The 19,955-nt window shown below is 47.4% G+C and overlaps 1 long non-coding RNA gene across 2 annotated transcripts; it reads right to left on the bottom strand.

The window, feature by feature from the left end:
* Window positions 1-559: 559 nt before the first annotated feature.
* LOC135307373 (uncharacterized) lies at window positions 560-12,460 on the bottom strand. 2 transcript variants are annotated; one of them, XR_010368078.1, is made up of 3 exons: window positions 12,115-12,460; window positions 1,264-1,471; window positions 560-1,125 (listed from the first exon to the last, which is right to left on the bottom strand). It is a non-coding gene; the product is annotated as an uncharacterized LOC135307373 (long non-coding RNA). The 2 variants fall into 2 exon arrangements; XR_010368077.1 differs by lacking the exon at window positions 12,115-12,460 and adding an exon at window positions 4,156-7,960.
* Between the last annotated feature and the right edge of the window lie 7,495 nt (window positions 12,461-19,955).

A 19,955-nucleotide genomic window follows, 5' to 3' on the forward strand; every position in this document is an offset into this window, starting at 1 on the left:
CATAAACCAGTCTCTTCCCAAGAGGACACTCAGCCTCAACAAGTCCTGGCCAGGCAGCAGAACAGGGGTGACCCTACAGGTGCTCCTTCATCCTGCTGGGGACCATCAAAGGAACTGGGGGAGCTCAGGGCTCTGCTCTCATGCACAGACCTCGTTCTTCCTCTCCACATTGTCTCAATGAATAATGCATGAATACGTACTCATCAAAATCCTAGATTCTATATTTGTACAAATACATCAGGGCCAAATTCTGCATTAGTGTAACTTCACTGACGTAAAAAGGATTACGTTGGTAAAAATGCTGGCCTTAAATATTTTTACCCAAAATAGATGTTTGGCAAACCTCGCTTTACTGCTTCTTCTCAATTAAAACCCCTTTGTTTCCTGCGTAGGTGAAGTTTAGTGTGATTTAGCAATGCAAAGGACATGAAATTTAGATACAGCTAAAATCTGAGCCAACAAGGCCAGGTTTTAATGGATTTTGAACACATACAAAATTCCCTTGTAATGTTCATCACATGAAAACAACCAAAAGTTGCAATCTTAATTTCATCATTATTATAATCTACCTAGGCGCAGGGACATGTTAGACATTTCTCTAACTTGCATTTTTTTACTTGCAAAAGGCAATGTCTTCATATTTTAGTCACAGTCGTTCTGAACTTTCTTTAAATTGCTAGAGGTGCAGTGAAGTCCCATATTTACCTTATGTGGAAATAACTGGTGTTTTCCCAGTTCTGCTTTACAAGCTTCATCTGTTTTACTGGGCCCACAACCTTTTCAGTTCCCTAAAAGCACCACTGGAGGCTGGGTCCTTTGCCCACTGTGCAGCATCAGGGCTGTGCTGTTGGCTGTTTCTGAGGCTGGAGATAGGAAGGTGAGAATCTGCAGTGGGCTCAAGCAGATCCAAAGGTGCTGCTGTGGGAGGGGATGCACAGCCTCCATCCCTTGTGGCAGCACCTGCCCCTGTGTGGCTGCATGTCGTGATGGAGGAGGGATCTGGTACTTTTTCACATCTGAAGAACCCTACTGAGCATCTCAGCGTTTCAATACTGCTGGGAGGTGAAATGTAATGGAAATATGAGGAAAGTAACTAAGGCATCTGTAATTTTCCCTGAGATTTCCCTGTGGGGGAAAAAACAACAAAAAAAGGTATTAGAAATGCAGGCAGGCAGTGCACAGCACCTGGGAAGGGAGTGCAGAGCACAGGATGAACCCTGACCCAAGCTCACTGACACACAGTGTGACAAGTCCTGGATGCACCTTTTACCTATGTCCAGATCCCCTTTGCTGTGCACACAGAATCCATGGGAATCTTCAGCACAGCCCTTGTGTGGAGGCTCAGTGACTGCCTTCAGCATTCCTGCGTGTCCAGAGCTCTTGTGGAAATTGCTGCCCTGACCAGGCTGCTGGACATCAATACACCCAAGAAAAATATCCAAAGTCTTCTTTTTCTGCTCAGGCAGAATTTCTAGACAGAGACAAAGGACATGTTAAAACTAAACAAACAGGATATATGATGGCACTACAGCACAATCCTGTCACCTTACAACAGAGAATAATGGGAAAATGCACAAAAGTCACTGCTTCATGGAATGCCAGCCTGGGGATGTCCTTGCTGAAGCATCCCTGCAGCTTCATCCATTACAGCATCTTTCCTGAGCAAACATTTTAACAGAGAAACTTCCATTCTAAGCTAGAACATATTTTCTTATCCACGTCTGCTGGGAGTGCCTCAAACTGCAGGCCTGGTTTTGAGGTCTGCAGGCCACTTTGGGGCCTAACCCCAAACCTGAAGATTGCAAGCTGCAGTGGCAGGTGCCAGCCTCTGAGCTGACTCAGCTCCTTTTGCACCCCTCCGTGATCTCTGCATGCACTTCTCAAGCTGTGAACTGGTTAATTCCTCTGAGCCCCACGACAGTGACAGCAAGCTGACACACATCTAAGTTTTGCTCAAGGCTTTGGAAACACTACAAGTCTTTATTAACAGCAGGGGAAATGCACAGATCTAGACAAATATAATTACTTCTGATCCCTTTTTTCTGCCAACTTTTCATAAGAACCAGCAATGGCTGGGACAAGATTTTGGGAATGAATTTTTGTGCATCTGTGACTGATGTCTCACATCAGCGTCCTTCATTTGGTACTGCAGCACAACTGAGTCCTCATTCCATGCTGTGAAATACACGTGAATTTTCCCAACCCATCCATTTTGTGCATCAGGAAGAGATTTCCTTCTTTTTTTCACCCCTTCAACAACTCCTTTGGAAATCTACTGCTGCTTCTGTCCCTTGGTATTACTTGGGCATTTTCCATTCTCTCTTTTGCCACCTTTCAGGAGAGAACTTCAGTCAAACTGGTTGCCCTGCTCAGACAGCCTTTCTGGCATTGGCACAGCCCAGTCAAACACTGGTGATAACACAGAGTTAAGGTCCTTTTAACTGGCTTTTGTCTGATGGCTGTGTGCTAAAGATCTAGCCAGGAAAGGCAGATAAGCCTCAGCATTCCAGCTTTAAAAAATTTTCCTGAAGATAACAATTGCCCTGCTTTATAAAGTTAAAAAGGAGCCATAGGCTGAGCTGTTGATGAGTTGCTCTGTGCCACATAGCACAGAGCCTTTAAAGGTGGGAAAGGCAGCAAAGGTTCCTCCACACTCAGCAATTTACACCTAGAATTGCCTGGCTCTGCTCATACTTTGCCTCTTCTTTCATGCTCTAGAGGCTGACTTTTCCTGCCTCGGATTTTCTCCTCTTTTGTATGTTGCTTGCACAGTTCAGAGTTACAAATTACTCCTCGTTTTTAAGGGGACTTGAAAGAAAAGTGAACTTCATGGATGGACAAAAAGAGGGATTGTGTTGCACTGGGTGAGTGCTTTGCTGTCTTTAGAGGTCACCTGTGGTATTTCTGCCCCAGCCCCTGCCATTTCCCATTTACTGCAGCAGCAAACTATTAGTAATCTGATGAGCCAGCCAGCCACCTGGCAAAACAAGGGTTAGTCAGCCTGAATTGATTATTCACACATTTCCATCTGATTTACAAATCAAGGTTGAAAAAAGCAAAAAAAAAAAATCAAGCAAAGTAGAAAAATAAATAAATAAAATGGAACTTCAAATTCTATTTGTTGGTTTTGTGTGTTGTTTGAGGGGTTTTTTTGTTTTTTTAAGTTAGTCTCCTGCAGATGGATCCCTTCCATGTGCCACAAAGCCCATGGTCACATCCAGCTGAGCTCTAGTGGGCTTCGGCTTTCAGCACCAGAACAGTTACACAGGGAACAAAAAAGCCTGTCAGACTCTCCAGTAATGTTATGATCACATTAACTTAGCAGTCCTTGACACTCACAGATAAGGACTGTAAGTTCTCTCAGTACTACAGAAATATTGACACAAAGAATATGTTTATCCCTGGCTGTGTCTCTGCAGGACAAGGTGGAAACAGCAACAGCAATCTCAGGACTTAATTTCTTTGGCCTTGCCAGGGCATCTGTGCTCCAGGGCCAACAGTTTATTGATTTGAGGGCTTTTTTCTTTCCTCCACTGGTTTGGAAATTATGTTGTCTTTTCAAGTCAGCATCATAGGTCCAGGGGGAGATAAGTTGGAAGAAAGTAATTTTAGGATTTTTTATGCTATTAGGCTTTTGACTGTTAAAGACAGTGGGGGGACCTGGGGAGGGTTTCTGATTTTCTCCCAAACTTTCTGTTCGTTAATATACTGAGAGAGAAAATGTTAGCTGACCTTCTGGCTGCATTTCTCTAAGCCATCTTTAGCCAGTCCAGCTCCAGCCTCGGGTTTCCATGTGCAACCCCTGAACTTTAATCTGGCAAAAGCACCCACGGAGCAGAGCTGTTCCTGCTGACACCCTGGACATTGAGGGAATCAGACCCCTCTGCAGGGACTGGGGTGTGCTGGGTGTGTGATACACGAGTTGTCCCGTCACTGCCTCCCCTGGCTTGATGGCGAGCTGAAGCACAAGAGCTGGGGCTCGGTTCTTTACATCCTGCTCCTGAAGCTGCCCAGCAGGCGATGCCTTCAGTGGAACACACCAGGCTCATGGCAAGGGGTTCGAGAGCAAGGGGCACAGCCCAGCCCGAGCTGCCCCTCCCGAGGATGACTCAGGGACAGGCAGGTCTGTAAAGGTGACAAAACCCACTGACTCACCTGCAGGAGAGTCAGAACCCATTCTGCTCATCCAAGTTTAGGAAAGCAAAATGAAAAGACGCAGAGGAAGATGTGGCGTTGGATGGAGGTTGACTCCAGCTCAGGAGTGGATCTGCGATAAACTGTATTCCCCTGCCCTCTCCTGGAAGGAATACGCCAGGGCTGGGCGCGTTCGTGCAGGATCCTTGTGCTGAGCAGTGGCTCCGGGAGGTGCTGAGAGGAGTTGGTGGCTCTGAGGACAGTGTTTACAACTGAACAGCTGTGACCACTCTGTGTCCACCGTGCATTGCCAACACCACGGCTGCCAGACACTGGCACACCTCTGGAGAATTGTAATGTCTTCAAGGAAGAGCTGCCCGCCTGTCTGGCCATCTGCACTGGATTGGGAAACAGAGAGGGTGACCCAACCGAGGGAATTCGGAGCCTCTCGCTCACCTTAAACAGCAAACACAAAGCCTACATGCAAACACAGTAACCTTGGCTCGGGTCACAGCTGGAGCACCACCAGGTCACAAATGCAACCCCATGGCACCAAGAGGCAGAGCTCCTGTGGGTCCCAGGGCAGAACTGGCAGCTGGGACCCCATCACTTGGCCAGTGAAACGTGAGAGCCCAGCACGGAGGTCAACTCAACCTCCTTGGAAGCTGTAGAGCAGAGAAAGCACAAAAGTCCTCAAAATTAGGAGGATGCAGGTGCCTGGTCCTGAACCTTCAGCTGTGATGGTACTGTTACTGCTCCAGGCACACAGTTCAGTGAATATGACCCATTTACATAGATTCACACCCAGATATATTAGGAGATTCTGCAAAGCCTCCTGCTCCTCTGGGACGCTGGAATTACATTCTTCTTTTTTTCTAAACATCAAACAGCCAAAGCAATACTAGTCCTGTCCTACAAAGGACTGATTAGCAAATCACCGCTGTTGAGATAATAATGGGAGCAATGAACCACAAAAGCCAAGTGCACAAACTCTATAAATAAGTCTCTGGTTCAGTACTTACTGCACAGGACTGGATCAGGAGCTCTGGAATGGCAGAACCAACCACATGTGCACTAGATAACCTCAGAAATGTCTCACATGCTTCAGGCTTTCTTTGTAGTTGTGTTCCACCAAGTCTTTCTAAACCCAGCAAAGAGTTATTCAAAGAGCTATCCTCTGGCATGTCAGGTAGGTAAATCACCTCCTTCCAGCTGGGTGCTCTCAGCCCAGCATTGTAGACAGGCTGTGAGCAAAGGTTGGTGGGGACATGATCTTTTAAACCTTGACTAACTGCTCTGTCTTCATGATGAGGAAGTCTCTGAGAGCAAAACAGACCCCACCTAATATCTTGACCAATTCACAACTGTTTTTTTCCCTTTTCCACCTGAACATAATTCCTCTTTGCTGGGTTTGCAGTATTTTCAGCATCTCTTTACCCTCCCCTTCACCCGCTTATCAAAGAAATGAACTTCAATAAAGTAGTTCCAGCTGCCTTAAACAGCAAGGTTTGTATTTCCTGCTTCTATACAGGGTTAAAAACAATGTTTCTGTTCATCACAGAAATAAATGTTAAATGGAAGTTGAGTTATATCTCTCCTGTGACTAATGTTCTAGCTTGTTTTCCAAAGTTAATTCTTCATACGCTTTTTTCCCCTCTTGTTCCTTTTTACATTTGTCCAGACTCCTGTGTTCCCGTGGGACTAATTACCCACTCAGCAGTTACTCTGAAGTCCAATTGTAATAGCTGGCAAAACCCTGCTCTTCTATGCAAGCTTTTAAAATATTTCCTCAATTTATTTCAAACAGCACCACTCTCTGGAGCTTCTTCCCAATTTGTGTTGCCCTGGACTGAGATTTATTTTGCTGCCGTTGAGAGCTGACTGCTTTGTTTGTCCCAGGGCAGATATTCTCAGCAGAATAATTAATAATAAAAAACTGACAAAAAAACCCAAGCAACTGGATCACTCATATAAAAAATATCCATTGTGATGCCATCTTCTATTTTCTCATCTAGTGGGTCCTTAGTAGCAATGTAAGCAATGAAAAACCTCTGATTCAGACCTGGTTATTCTTTCTTAAAATACAGATGTGATCATAGTGTTTTCATTCACATCCACCTTATATTGTCTGAAAGTCTGGGGGAAGATTAATTACATATCCTGCAATCTAAAGATGCCCATGTTCTTAATTGTAGGTGTTTGTGAGCAAAATATTTACCCCTGGTGGTGTTACAAGCAGTAATGGAGAGCTAAATTCAGATTACTGGCATATATTTTTTTCCCCACAAACACTGTTGAGAGGAAAATATGTCCCTTCCAATTCTGCAACTATTTAAATGTCTATATGGCCAGAAGTGACTCACCTCATCTCCTTGCTCTGCGGTTTCACCTCCTGTTCCTTAAGGATAATAATCTTGGCAAAGTACAATACAGAACAAACTGATGTTCATAAAATGAATTTCAAGAGCCCAGTGAAGAAAATATAGAAAAAAGATTATGAGAAAGGCTTTTTTTCAGGGTATCTGAATTGTGCTAGAGGCAGAGGGAATATGGCAGCTTTTATGAGAAGAGCCTGTAATCACTGAGCTGGGGAGAACATCACATCTTATTGAGTGCTTTAATTCTTCCACAACCTCTACTTAATGACATGCTAGTTCTTCTTTTCCCCAGGGAAAAGAGATCTCTAAACCACTGCAAATCGCCCAGTTTTTGTCCAAGTGGACCTGGAGTCTGTCTGCTGCAGGGGCTGGCACAGCAAGTGCCCTCAGCTCTAAAGCAAATTTACCCCAAAGATCAAGCCACACGTAGATGGTTTTGCACACTCCTGCATGTGACAGTGACCACCCTGTGAATTACTGCAGGCAGTCGGGTTTCCCTGGATACCATTAGGGCTCCTGGCCATCAGCAAGCAGCATCTCTCTTACTAAAGTGAGGCACTGATCCTGCAAACCTGTCAGAGTCAGCAGAAGTTCACTATGATACTTCTCTTTGGAATTCCTGTCCAAATATCACAGCCCCTAAGGTAAATACTGGCTGATTTCTGCCCTGCAAAGTGTGAAGCATTACACACCAGCCCTTCTCCTCACTGCCACATTAACACAACCACTCAACACAACACAAAATGCTTTTGCTTTTACACCTAGGAATAAACTAGTTATCTCTATCAGAGAAAACAGAAAGGATGTTGCTTTTGGAATGTCAAGTTCTTCACTTTTAGCATGCAAAGTCTGTTATAATCACAATAATTTGCTGATGGGACCCACAGCAAACCAACACAGCAGCACCAGTTATAACCAGGGGTTTCACTGGTGGCTCAGCAGAGGATAATGAAATCAATTGCAAACTCTGGATCTTTTTAGCAAAATTGATTTGGTAATTAAATATCTAATTTCAAGACTTGTCTCAGTCGTATTTCCAGCTCAGAATTACAGATTTTTAAAGATACCTCTGCACCTATATGTTAAAAACCAATCTCCCCCATTTTTGTAAGGCTAGCAATTTTTTAATAGCTTTTTACATCTTATAGTTATTTCATTTCATGAGTCAATAAAAATGTTCTTGCTAAAGTTACAGACTCCTTTTTCACTTTCCCCAGGTCATACCCTACATGTGGCCACATCCTGGGAGCAGCTGCCACCAGCAGCCCTGAGCTGGCTGAAGGAGAGGATGCTGCACACAGCCACAGGCACGCTGGAACTCCTCCTGCTGGACTGGCAACTTGGAAAACCTCAGTATTTCCAAAACCCCAAGCTGGGAGCTGTTCTTAATCTGTCATCAGCATTTTAAAAAGATTCTAAGAATTGTCTGGGCATTTATATAAAAATTGAAAAGCTCCCTTCCCTTCCCTTCCCTTCCCTTCCCTTCCCTTCCCTTCCCTTCCCTTCCCTTCCCTTCCCTTCCCTTCCCTTCCCTTCCCTTCCCTTCCCTTCCCTTCCCTTCCCTTCCCTTCCCTTCCCTTCCCTTCCCTTCCCTTCCCTTCCCTTCCCTTCCCTTCCCTTCCCTTCCCTTCCCTTCCCTTCCCTTCCCTTCCCTTCCCTTCCCTTCCCTTCCCTTCCCTTCCCTTCCCTTCCCTTCCCTTCCCTTCCCTTCCCTTCCCTTCCCTTCCCTTCCCTTCCCTTCCCTTCCCTTCCCTTCCCTTCCCTTCCCTGGAGCTCAGGCTGGATGCAGCCCACTGCAGGCTGGATCTGGCAGATGGGGAATGCCAGCAGTGCCTCAGCAGCAGGCAAAGCTGGCAGTGGTGCCAGGAGGTCACCATAGATCACGTCCTGTCACAACCCCTGCCCTGCCACAGCCCCCAGGGAGGGCAGAGCTGGGTGCCTCAGGGAAGTCCTGCCCCAGGGATGTGCCAGTCTCCTCCTGCCCTGCAGTGCTGGGAAACCTCACTGTGGCAAAGGGTCAGGTGCAGCAGTGTGTGTCACCCCATGTCACCACAGCTTTTTTGGTACCAGCTGAGGCTGCTGCTGCTGCCTTCTGCAGCCTTTCACACAGGCATCCAAAATAGCTGCACACAGATAACTCCTGTCCTCCTAATCAGTGCCACAGAGACAGTGCCAAGTCACATCCAGGGATTTACTGATCCCCTCTGCTGTGCTGGCTGCTGCAGCTCCACAACAAGTGGCATTTGTTTGTGCCAGCCTGTGTCCCAGGCACAGCAAAGGCTGTGACTTTGCTGAACTTTTATCTGCTCACAGGTCAACAATGGAGGATGCTCCCTTTAAAATCAAGCCCTGTTTGCTTTCAGTCAGAGGTTTCCAGAGTGGCAGGAATTTGCAGGAAGACCTGGGAGTGTGAGCAGATCCCCACCGTGCCAAGGGGCAGGGGACACCTGTGCTGGCATTTGGTGGCAGATGAATGCCAGGGGCAAGGCAGTGGCAGCCCCACAGGGCCAGGCCCTGCCAGCCCCAGGGAGAGGGACAATATTGCAGCCTTTGACGTCATTCCAGCAGGATCCAGCTCAGACATCTGTCCCAGGCAGGGATTGCGCATGGCCCCCCAGCACGGGCACGTTGTGCAATGCCAGGACAGGCTTTACTGAGGGATCAGGCACATCCCTGCCTCCAGCAGCTCAGCACCACCAGCATCAGCCCCAAGTGAGTAGGAATGGCAGGAGTTTGGCAAAGAAATTGGTGCAAGTCGGCTCAAAAAGCTGTTTAATAATCTGCCACCAGGCAAAAACATTTTAAACTAAGAGGGGATATCATTTTGGAGCAGCAAAATGATGGACTAAAGACTTGTTTGCCCTCACAGGCAGGGCTGTTTGCATGGGGTAAAGGAGAGGGTTTCAATAATTCTTATTTGTTTTTTCTTTTGGGGGCACTGCCTAATACAAATGGGTTTGGTAAAGAGAAATAAAGACTACAAATATCCCAGGGTCCCATCAGCTGGCACAAATGTGTGGAGATGTTTAGGCCTTGTCCAGGAAAGAGAATCAAAAGAAATTCATGGGAAGCCAGAGGATGGTGATGGTTTTGGAGTTGGTGGGAGGGAAAAAATCAGAGCACACAGAAGATCTCCAATCAGCCAAAGGAACTGGACACGGGCAGGAACACAGAGAGCCCCAGGACACTCCCAGGATGCTTGAGACAAATGGTTCAGTGCTGGACTCAGGTGTGGGATGTCACCTCCAAGGAGGACACTGAGGGCCAACATTTCTGTCCAGACAGAGGAACCACTGGGCTCAACGCTGGCCCAAAGAATCAAGAGGGTTGGAGGCTTTTCAGAAAAGGAATGAGAGCTCAGCTTTTGCCATAACAGGCTGAGCAGAGCTGCTGGGGGAGCTCCAGGCGGCCGGAGCAGGCGCAGGCACCGCGGCTGAGCTCAGCTCTGCCACGGCTTTGCTGGACACCAGCAACGGGAAGGTGGCCAGTCATCAGAGCCCAGTGGGTGAGAAGAATCCTCATAAAAACACAAGCCAGCAGAAAAATATCAGTCACCCAAACAAGAGGTGTAAAAGCTGAAAAAAAAATCACCTTGAGCAGAGGCTCCTGGGCCACCCTGGAAGGCAGCCCCTGCGTGGGACAGGGCCAGCCCGAGGACTTGGCATTTCTCAACCCTCTTTTGAAGCCCACAGAGACTCAGGCAGGAGACAAGAAATTTTGTCAGCTCAATAACTGCTGCCTCCTCCTCCCTCACACCCACTTTCAAGAGGAAAATGTGCCAGGAGCCTTCTTTGGCTGCCTCTGAGCCTGCAGACCTGCTGAGGAGCCACGTGGGCTGCTTCAAGGGGCTGTCTTGAGCAGCCATACCTTAATGGAGCTGCAGGATTTACCACCTGAAAAGAGATCAAGCTATGGCCCAGGATGAGCAGAGCATGAAATCCCAAGTCTAGTACAGTGTATGGAGAGTGGAAGGTAAATCAGGCAAACTGCTGGAGGTTTCACTGGGCTAGGCCCAAAGCAATGCTGTGTATTCAAACACAGAAACTCAGAACAATTCCATCAGTTAGGAACTTCTGCTGCAACAAAGCATAGATGTGTTGTACTGATAGAACTCTTTGATTTCCCATTTATCAGAGTCAAAAGCAGAAAATTACTAACAAGATGCTAGAAGAAGTATCAATAAAATAAATAAGAGTCTTTTAACTAATCCCTTGAGCATGGTTTAGTCACAGACCAGGCTCAGAAAGCATTGAAACTTAGGATAACAGAAGTCTAAGCACTCTTTTTTTTACAAGACCCTTTCCCACAGCTGAATGAGCCACCCCTGAATGTGCTCCATTAGATTTTATCAGGGAAGCTTTAAAAGTGGGAACTGGCAAAGGGGCCTGGATCTGAAAGACAGGAATCAGATGATTTCCCTTCAGGGTACCGTCTAGGGAAATTTGGATCAGTAAATGTAACACACACGTGGCAGACCACTGGAGAGGGTCAGCCTGTTTTCCATACCTGGATGGTGTTCTGCTGCTATATCAGAAAGGTTCAGAGGCTGCCAATCTCAGCAGGAACCAAAGCTGTTCCAAAACCAGGCAATTTACCTTGGCCATGCTGCTGCTGACAGGGGAAAAGCCATGAGCAGACAGGGAGCAGAGTCCCTGCTGAGTCAGCCAGTGCCCCCAGGGCTGCTCCTCTGGTGCTGAGCTGACCAGCTTTGCCAGTCTTGCTCAACCCCTGGGGAGATGGGGTGAGGAGGGAAACGATTGCAGTGGGTACTGAATGCAACAGAACCTTTCAGCAGCAGGAATGGCTCTCGCCTCTGTGCCTGACTCAGCCTCCCAGTATTGCAAAATCCCTGCCCATATCAAATGCAGGTGGTAGGATTTCTAATTTAGAAGCTGCTTTGGAACAAGAACAGAGGAGGCATTCAAGGCTGATGGTTTAACCTGGCACAAGTCTGCATTCAGCCAGGTGAAATCATTGCCATGCCCCAGAGAAATTCCCATTGCAGGCTCTGAGAACCATTGCCCCATTTTCCACAGGGAAAGTCTGGCCTCGGGACACACCTCACATCTCTGGGGCATGAAGGCAGAGTGAGCAGCCACAAAGAACAACTCAGGGAGCAACCACAAGCCTGCCCTCTGTCCCCATGCAGCAATGCTAATGCTCTCTCCAGACAGCTCAGCTGCAAACAGGCTCTGGGCACCCCGAGGGATGCACCCAGCACTGGGCAGTGCCCTGCAGCAGTGGGATGGGCTGCAGGGACACAGGCTGTGCAGGATGCACATCAGCTTGTCTCCTGCTGGAGGAAAACAGGCTGGGAGAGTCTAAACCTGCAGCTGCCGAAGAGGGAAAAGAGAGCACAGCAGAGACTTGGCAGGCAGTGACTTTGGGGTGGGTGCTGAGGGGGAGATGCTGACAGAACATGGGAGGCAAACAATAGGAAACAAGTTCCCATTTCACCTCCTAACCTCTAAATGTCTCAAAATCCACTACTGGTCAGGTGTGAGCCATTCACCTGTGGCTGTCTGTAGTCAACGGGGCACATGCAGAAGGCAGAGAGCACTGAGAGCTCAGCAGGAGAACTGAGTCAGAGGGAGCTGCTTACCTGATCCACTGGCCCCAGGAGATGCCTGCCTGCAGCTGAGCTAGGGGGAAAGAATATTTTTCCTACAGGCTGAAGAGACCCATTGGAAACAGGTGTCATTTGGTAGTGAGAGCATTCCTACCTAGGAAGAGAAAGCAGCCAAAAACCAGCAAAATTACATTGAGACCAAAACTGGCAGCATTTCTGAGAGAGACAGTCCAGAGGCAGGAAAGTGTTTTTGGGGCAGAGTCCTGGCTATCCAAAAAGGGAACAGGGACTGTGAGTATTTCAATGATGAACTCAGCATCACAGGAAAAAGACCTTTACCCTGCCTGGGGGAAGGGAGTCATGTCTCAGAAATACCCACCTCCTTCACCACCAGCAGCTCTCAGGAGCTAATTCCTGCTGCAGGCAGTGATGGGGTAAGTGATCTGCAGGTTGTTTTCAGGTGAGAGGCCTTTGAGTTAACAGCAAATACAGGCCTGCTGTGTTAAATGAACTTTATTCCATTTGCAAAACATTGTGATCTCCTCACACAGCCTCTGAGCTGGCTGCATCTGCCAGGTCAAACTGTGTTGGAAGCATCTGACTCATTTCTTTCATCAGACCTACAAGAATATGATTCAGGAATAATCTGTAATATCTCAATCAACCCTGTAATCCTCCATAGCTCTCCTGCCTAAATTCATCACTCCCTGGCCATGTCTTTGGGAGCTGAATTTGAGGCTCATCAGTGCCAGTAAGGTGTGGGAATGACAATAGTTATCACCCAAGGAGGTCAGCAGAAGTAAAGGGGTTAAGGGATACCCTCCTCATCATCCACTGGAAGCCAGAGCAGATTGTGTTTAGTTGGGAACACTGGTGCTTGAGACAGCACACAGGACACATCTCAACAAGGATTGCCAGACCTGTGAGGGACTCGGTGAGCCCAGGGAGGAGATGTGATCCAGCCCTGAGGGAGAGGGAGGAAACAGGGTTTGGGGATGAAGGGAGTAACAGGATCTTGGGGTGGAGTGTGAGCAGAGTTGTAGAAAAAGTCCATGGCTCGTCATTGTGCTGAGGGAGCCTCTGCCTGTTACAGGGAGGGCTTGGAGCAGTGGAAGAGCCTCACTGTTCGAAAAATGCCTTTGCCTGATCTCTTAAGAATTGGAGGTTAGGACAAGACTGAGGAACTGCCAATCTGGAACAGACCAGTGGTGCCTGCATTCAAGCACCCAGTTTCCAACAGAGTCCAAATTTGGCTGCTTTAGGGGAAAATCTTCGATAGCATCCCAGTTCCAGGAAGAGTGTGATACACCGAGTGCTCGCTCCCGCTGGGATGTAGCGGGGCAGAAAGGCTATTTATAAGTGTATCAGATGTCAGCTGAGCTCTTTGCACTTTCTTTTCTTGATCATACATCAAGTCTAATGAGAAGGAATACAGGCTGAGGGGAACAAATGAGCCCAGGTTAATGAAGAGGTGTCCATCTAATACAATACATACAGGGAAGAAGAGCAGCTGGCTCTGTGCCCAGCACTGCTACAAGGCCTCTGAAAGCTGAGCAAGATCACTTTACTGACAGCACAATGAGAGGGAAGGGTTGAGAGTGCTGTTTGTGATGATGGTTCTGCATTATTAGACAGAGAATTGTTTTCAACTGAAAAAAAACCTGGATCTAAACCTATTCATAGAACTTTCATTACGCTCTCTTCTAAGGACATGCTGTGCCTAAAAAATAAATAAATAACCTGAAGGGTTAACTTTTTCTCTCCAAACCTGGAATGAGAGAGGTAGAATACAGATTTAAGCACAGAGAAAAGTTGATAGCTGTTCCAATTAACGTTCCAGCTAGCATCTGCTCTTTTTAATTAGTTGAAGTTTGGTGTTGTCTGGAGACAGGACTGCTGAGTGGAACTGCACTGGATTATTTTCTGCTTACACAGCTATTCTGCTCCCTCTTGGTCCTTGGAACAACTTCTCCATTTCACAGAGCCCAGGGCCCACTGTGTGTGTGCTGATTCTTGGGCTGTGCCCTCAGACTGTGTAAATGTTTCACTGCAACAGGCTTCAAACCTGTGCTTCCCACTGGAGGGAAAACTGACAGAGGAAGGTACTTTACACACAGCCTCTCCCCTTCCCAGACACGTGCTTGTACATTGCTTCACTTCTTGAGAACTCAGTTTTCATCTGCAAAAAGGCACTGCCACGAAGGAGATGCAGGTGGATGGAGAAGGCTTCCCCAGGACCTGCCAACCTTCCTGTTTTGCTGGAAGCTCGCTGATCCTTCACCTCACTCTTTGTAACATGACCTTTGAGGATCTGAGCGTTTCAATTACACACAGATGAATAATTTACAAGTCATGGCTGTTGCAATAAACAAGTCCTTCTGCTCTGTCCAAACATTCAACATCTTGTCTTAAATTTCCCTCAATTTGCAAAAACCTCCAGGACTTAAGCAACATTCAAAAAACTTTGGAGGAGCAACTGATGAGGGAAGAGCAGGGTGGCATTTCACAGCAGCAAACAGCACTGGCAGCAAGTATTCCTCTTATCTCCCAGCAGGGCATTGACCTGTTGTACAAACTCCAGGTAGGAAAGCCACTGGCAAAGCAACCCCAGATGTAATATTTACCTAAGAAGAGACATTTCAGTGGAAAACAACCTACAGGATCTGCTGACATCTCAGTGGGGAGGAGAACAGCGGTCATTCACACCAGTGCAGGCAAAAAGAATAGGAACGGGATCTGGAATTTCAAAGCATTTCTGAGTAATAAAGCTGTTGTTGCGTGAGGAGCACGTTTGTGCTGTCCATGACTCCAGCTAAACAGACATCAAACATGGATTTGGTGCTTGATCCACAGGAGATCCCCTGCCCAGCATCAGCACAGTCACTGTGTTTCTATGTGGCCCAGTATTCCATGCTCAAAATACAGATGCAAACAGGCAGATCCTGCAAGAAAACAACCAGGCTGGCACTAAACATTCCTGAACCACTGCAGCTGGAACCCAGTGATGCCTCATTCCCTGGCAAGGAGAAGTGGATCCCATGAGTTACCCAGGGAATATGAGCCACAGTTTTGAGTTACAGATAATAGCTCCTGTACAAGCTTCTCTGGAGAAGAAGATAGGATCAAAACAGCTCAGGAGCAAAGTGCATAACAGGCTTGGTTTTGTCTTTAATCCATTCCACATGAACAGAAAGAGCTTGGAGTCATGAAGCATGTGCTTCCTTTTGCAGCTCAGCCCATACCTTTGGTTTATTAATCCCTTTTGCTGTGCTCCATAAGCTCCTGCTGAAGAAAATTTGTGTGTAGGACTTGCAGGATCAGCCCTTTTTACCAGCTGCAGTTTTACTATCTTCCTAAATTATCAAAACACAGGCTGTCACTGAAAGGGGCAATTCCATCTTTCCCTGGTTCATGTGTCCCTCTTCCTCAAGCCATCACAGTGACCATGATAAAAAAGGATCTTTTCCTCAGGCAGGGTATTTTTCAGCTGGATCAGTTCCCATGCAGTGACAGCAGCTGAAGTTTTGCCACAAAGCAAGAGCCAGGAAAAAGGCTGGAACTGTGCCTCAAGAGCTTAATGCAAAATCATGAAGTTTCAGTCTCAGGTTCCTGGGTCATTTGTCCGTGCAAATAATGTGGATTTATAGTCCAGTTTAAGAAAGTCTCCTTGGCTGCAGCTTTGTGCCTCTCTTTTGCACAATGGGCCAAATGCAATCTCTAGTTCCCAAAAGAACTGAGCTCAGAGGGAAGTCTGGAACTAGTTACAGTTTTCATCTGGGAACCAGGTCTACGTGGTTATTCAGAGCTGGCCTTGAAAATGCAACCATATTGTTTATTTATATCCTCACCAGAGCAAACCAGGGGGTCACCCCACTGAACCCAGGCTCAGCCTCCCTGATCTCAGCCTCCATTGTCCAGAGACTTGACAAAATCTCCACCCTCAGAGATTTTCAAAAGAGCTGGGCAAGGCCTTGAGCAGGCTGGTATGACTTGGAAGTTATCCCTGCCTTGAGCAGGAGGCTGGGCAAGAGACCTGCAGAGGTCCCTCTCCAGCAGCATTACCCTGAGATTCTGTCATCTTCCCCTGCATCCGCACGAGGCTCTGCTACAGCACCACCAAGCAGTCCCACACTGCCTGAGCCACACGTCAGGGAGCAAAAGCCAATCCTCCACGGCCTTGGCTATGATAGCTGGGAGCCAGAGCAAAGCACACACCTTATCTGTGTGCAGATGTCTCAGCACACACCAGAATTAGCTTTGCATTGCAAAAGAAACTGTCCCAGCTCTGGCCAGGATCCCAGGCTGAAGACTGCAGAACATTTTCTCTTCAGCAGGAAGGAGCCTGCATCCTCAGCAAGAACAAGTGTGAAATACAAATCACTGAGCACCTGCTGCTCGCTGTCCAAGTCATCACACCCCCGAGTAGCTGCAGTGAAAGGAAGAATGACAGGGACTTAATTTACATATGGCCCTTCAGAAACTTCAGCAATTTTGATCCGCTAGGTTGAAACCTGAGCTCTTGAAAGAATTGTGCACATTCACTTTGGATGAGACATCCCATGAACACCCTGGGGGCTGGGGATCAGGAGACAAGGTGGTTCTGCTCCATCAGCTCGTTTGCAAAGATGGGAGCTCAGCTCACAGATCTTCTTTCAGAGCCTTCCTCGGCGTCACTTCTCCTCCAGCCCAGAGGAGGAAGAAGGTTTCTTGGTGCCCGTCAGACCTGGAGACCTCGTCTATAATGTGAAAGGGGCACATTATAGGAAGAGCCGGGGTGGGAAACGGGGCAGAGCCAGATCCCAGCGCGGAATCTCGTGGCTGCCGCCATCTCGTGGCTGGCTCTGGCCAAGCAAAGGTGACCGGCGACATTTTTGAGATAAGATGAAAGATTATTTTTTTTTTTTGAAGATTTTGAGATAAGAGCCTTCCTACGAGTAAGCTTCAGCTGGAAGGAGCAGGGGGCAAGCGAAGTGCCGGTGGTTGTAGCCCACGGGGCCGCAGCTCTCGGGTACCAGAGCTTTGCTGATGCTCCTGGGAGTCTCCTGCTTTACCTCCTGCTGGAGCTGCTCCTCTGCTTTGGATGGCTCCACCCCAAGCCATGGTAATCCCTTTTCCACCAGGCCTGCACCTCCCTGTGCCCTGTGAGCTGAGGAGAGAGGAGAGATCCCTGCTGCTGGCGAGAGGCCCTGGATGTGCCGTGCCCCTGCAGCACATGTGGCCTTCCCAAGGGTCTGGTGCTGGGAAGGGAGATGCTCCACGGTGGAACAGAGACAGGCTGGGATCAGATGGCATGGACATGGTCTCCAGTGCTGCTTCTTTCAGCATCTTTCATTGAGCTGTGGTGCTGATGCAGGGGTTTATTCTGTGAATAAAGGACAAATGCAGAGCTACCTGGTCCCTCTTTCGCCCCCTTTCAGCGTCTCTAGCAAGCTCAGGAGTGTGCACAGTAGTTGAAGGAAGTGTGAGAGCAGCCATATAATCCCTGTGGGATCTCCACAATCATCTGCTTGCCCACAGGCAGGAGAAAGGCAGGAGAACTGTGTCTCAAAGAGACCCACCAGCAGAAAACTTCTGCTGGCAGCTCACCAGAGACCCTACTAAAGCAGAGAGCTGCCTGCAGCACCTTCCACAGAGCTCTTGTAGGTCATGTCTTGTGGGCACTCACTCCAGGATACCTCCTCCTTCCTTTGTCTCTAACCACGGGAACAGGATCCACCTTTCCCTTCTTCCTCCCGAGATCCTCTGGGTTCTGCAGGTGCACAACTCACTGGAAAAGGGCATAAAAAGAGCTCCAGAGAAAGAAAAAGCTCCAGCTCATTTGGTATTTCCACAGTGCTCGCTGGGTGCTGCCAGGCTGTTCTCTCTGTGGCACGTTGGGGCTCACATCACACAGACTGAAGTGGAATTCTGCAATAAATGAGACTCTGGAGGAGACTCCAGGCAATGGGGAGATGGTGCCCAGAGGCCTGTGCAGCATCCCTGGGTACACAGGGAGTTCCCATACAGAGCAAGATTTCATTATGCAGGGACTGATTCAGCTTTCATCTCTCAATCATCCATTTCTCAATCATCCATTTCAAAACGTTTTGCCAACACTAATTAACCCCTGCAGTGGACGGGATCAGCATCCCTGTGTACCAACATGGGGACTGAATGGAGAAGACAAGCAACCCCTTCATGAAAAAATAAAGGGAGCAATGAAATCAAAATATCCTGAAATCCCAATCCTGCATCCTAACAAAATCACAAATCCCCAAATCTCAGGCATGCTGCTGGAAAGATAAACAGCCACCTGCCACTCTTACCATGCCAGCTGCCTGGCTTTCTCAGCTGGGCACCAAACATTTCACAATCCCAAAACCTGGGGTGCCCTGTAGCACCCTAACCCCTAAGGAGATGCATGGTCAGCTGCACAGCCTGCTCCTCGCAGGGCAGATTTTCCCATGATGTTGCACATGCTATTTATTCCATTCACTAACCAAGTTAATGGTGGCTAAGAATAGAGCCCAGATGTCCTTCTGGCCCTAAAAACTTCTGTGCCCTCAAGGAAATGCAAAGCCTAAGTAGCTCATGGCATGTGAACCAATAATGTACCAAGATGTGAAGAGCTTGCACATTTCCAAGAATTCACAAAATACATCTCTGCTTTTAAATAACCTCTGTTCTGCTTTTGGGAAATAACTGGTTAGCAAGGATAGTTCAGAACAGAGCAATGGATGTACAAATGTTTAATTCATTGATTCAGAGATTATGCCAGACAGAGCCAGAGCTGTTCAAAAGTCTTTAGTTCCTCTTATCTATTTCTGTGATGTTTCCACTGTGAGAAGTTCACAATTCTGTAATAAACTGGTGTTTCTGAACAAAAACCATTTCATATTAAGCCGTTAGAAAGTATGCATCTTTAGTACAATTTACTCCTGATTTTTTTATAGAAATTATTCTGCAATGTCATTTTTTATACATACTCCTCAATGCATTTGGTAAATATCCCAAAATATACTAAAGATAGCACTATGGTTTTCTGCATCACTGCTAGAAATCAAAGCATTCATGTGCAGAATAAAGAAAATTTCTTTCTGTACAAGCATTTTTCTTCTGTTGCCTGAATCCAGTCTCTTGATAATCAGCAATTACAGAAAAGAATTCTAACAATCAAATGGGAGTTTGCACTTACAGAAATTCATGCTATATATTGCATGAGTTATTCAGACAGAGAAAGCTGTTTGGAAATCTATCAAAAAATGAAAGAAACTGCTATTTCTGAAAAGTGAAATTGTATTAATAGAGATTACAAAGGGTCTAAAGAGGAGCACGATCCATTTGGAACCAATCTGGTCTTCTCAGAAACAGGAAAGGTTAAATAAGGGGATTTAAGGATCTTTTCCTCTATGAAAACATACTGCTTTTTAATAATTAATATTTTATCAAACCCTCTATAAAATTATATGGTATTTCAGAAGGTGATGCTGGGGGTTCTGTAGCATTTTTGACTTGGGCAGCTTTCAATAAATGCCAGTTTGTTCACCCATCCTGTACTCTCCAAGCCGTGGCTGTTCACACCTTGCAAAGAGACAGACCAAGGCAGAGATCAGGAAATTATAAATTATGCTCATTCCACAAACAGGGGCCCCAGCTCCCATTTCCTCAACCCGCTGCTCTGCTGGGGTTAAACACCCAATTCCCAGCCTGAAATGAGGGGGAGTGAAGCAATGAAGGCAGCAAGGCAGGGAGAGCTCTTCGAGCAGGGCAGTTTGCTCCTTTCACAGGGAGCTCCGGGCCCACATGGGCGGCCCAGCGAGGGGGTCTGGGGAGCCCGGGCTGTGGCCCTGGGCCCGGGCCGAGCCGAGCCGAGCCGAGCGCCGCCGTGCCCGCGC

This window comes from Passer domesticus, chromosome 9 (assembly GCF_036417665.1).
Source record: "Passer domesticus isolate bPasDom1 chromosome 9, bPasDom1.hap1, whole genome shotgun sequence".
Taxonomy (NCBI): domain Eukaryota; kingdom Metazoa; phylum Chordata; class Aves; order Passeriformes; family Passeridae; genus Passer; species Passer domesticus.